Genomic DNA, 2,315 nt, shown 5'->3' with positions numbered 1-2,315 from the left:
TCTTTGTTTTTTGGAGGGGAAACTGGGAATGGAGAAATTTACATGTAAATAAAGAAAATATCTAAAATGAAAAAAAAGAAAATCATTATTAGAACATATATAGTGTCTCTATCTATCTATCTATCTATCTATCTATCTATCTGCCTGTCTGTCTGTATATTTATAATATATGAGATAATTTCAAGCAACATACACATGTTCATTTAACATATATATATACATGTATATAATACATACTTTTATTTACTGTTAAAAAATAAAGAAAAGAAATTCTTCCTATCACATAATAGTCAAAATAGCAAATGCACAAAACAAAGAAAGAATATTAAGAGAAGGCAAATGGATGGAACTTGAGAATATCATCCTCACTGAGGTGACTCAGTCACAAAGAAACAAACATGATAGGTACTCACTGATAAGTGGATATTAGCCCAAAGGTTCAGAATACCCAAGATTTAAATCATAGACCATATGAAGCCTAAGAAGAAGGAAGACCAAAATGTGGATGCTTCAGTGCTTTTGAGAAGGGTGAACAAAATACTCACAGGAGGAAATATGGAGACAAATCTGGAGCAGAGACTTAAGGAAAGGCCATCCGGAGACTGCCCCACCTGAGGATTCCTCCCATATACAGCCACCAAACCAGGACATTATTGTGGATGCCAGGAAGTGCTTGCTGTTGGAAGCCTGACATGGCGATCTCCTGAGAGGTTCTGCCAGGGCCTAACAAACACAGAGGAGAAAGCTCGCAGCCAAACATTGGACTGAGCTCAGAGGTCTCTAATGGAGGAGTTGGAGAAGGAACTGAAGGAGCTGAGAGGGATTGTAGTGACATTGGGGGGGGGGGAGCAACAGTGTCAACTGGCCATCCTCCCTGGGAGCTCCCAGGGACTAGACAACCAACCAAAGAATACACATAGAGTGACCCATGGTGCTGGCCACATATGTGGCAGAAGGTGGCCTTGTTGGACGTCAGTGGGAGGAGAGGTCCTTGGGCCTAAGGGTGTTCAATACCCCAGTGTAGGGGAACGCCAAGGCAGGAGAATGGGAGTGGGTGGGTTGGGAAGCACCCTCATAGATGCAGGGAGAGGGGGGGAATTGGATAGGCGGTTTCTGAATGTGAGACCTGGAAAGAGGAAAACATTTGAATTGTAAATAAAAAATATCTAAGAAAAAAATATAATTGTGTCTGAACAACAACAAAAAGAAGCAGTAATGGAAAAAGGTTAAGTAACATATAAAGGCAGACCTATCAGAATTACACCTTCTCACCAGAGACTATGAAAGCTAGAAGATTCTGGGCAGATGTCATACAGACCCTATGAAAACACAAATGCCAGCCCAGGCTACTATACCCAGCAAAACTCTCAATTACCATAGATGGAGAAACCAAGATATTCCATGACAAAAACAAATTTACACAATATTTTCCCACAAATCCAGCCCTACAAAGGATAATTAGATAGAAAATGCCAACACAAGAAGGGAAACTAGAAAAAGCAAGAAAGTAATCTTCTTTCAACAAACCAAAAAGAAGATAGCCACACAATCATAAAAATAGCATCAAAAATAACAGGAAGCAACAATCACTATTCCATAATATCTCTTAACATCAATGAACTCAATTCCCCAGTAAAAAGACATAGGTAACAGACTGGATATATAAACAGGACCCAACATTTTGCTGCATACAGGAAATTACCTCAGTGTCAAAGACAGAAACAACCTCAGAGTAAAGGGCTAGAAAACAATTTTCCAAGCAAATGGTTCCAAGAAACAAACTGGAGTAGCCAATCTAATAGCAAATGATAGCAAGGAAGGACACTTCATATTCATTAAAGGGAAAATCTACCAAGAACTCTCAATTCTGAACATATATGCTCCAAATGCAAGGGCAACCACATTCATAAAAGAAACTCTACTAAAGCTCAAAGCACACATTGCACCTCACACATTAATAGTGGGATACTTCAACACCCTACTCACCAATGGACAGATCATGGAAACAAACTAAGCAGAGACACATTGAAACTAACAGAAGTTATGGACTAAATGTATTTATCAAATATCTATAAAAAAATTCATTCTAAAACAAAAGAATATACCTTCTTCACAGCACCTTATGGTACCTTCTCTAAAACTGACCATATAATGGGTCACAGATCAGGCCTCAGCGGATACAAGAAGATTGAAAAAAATTCCATGCCTTCTATCAGATCACCAAGGACTAAGGCTAGTCTTCAATAACAACATAAACAACAGAAAGCCCACATACACATGAAAGTTGAAAAATACCCTACTCAATGATAACTTGA

This window comes from Mastomys coucha, unplaced genomic scaffold (assembly GCF_008632895.1).
Source record: "Mastomys coucha isolate ucsf_1 unplaced genomic scaffold, UCSF_Mcou_1 pScaffold21, whole genome shotgun sequence".
Lineage (NCBI taxonomy): Eukaryota > Metazoa > Chordata > Mammalia > Rodentia > Muridae > Mastomys > Mastomys coucha.
Note: the sequence above shows the minus strand (reverse complement) of the source record.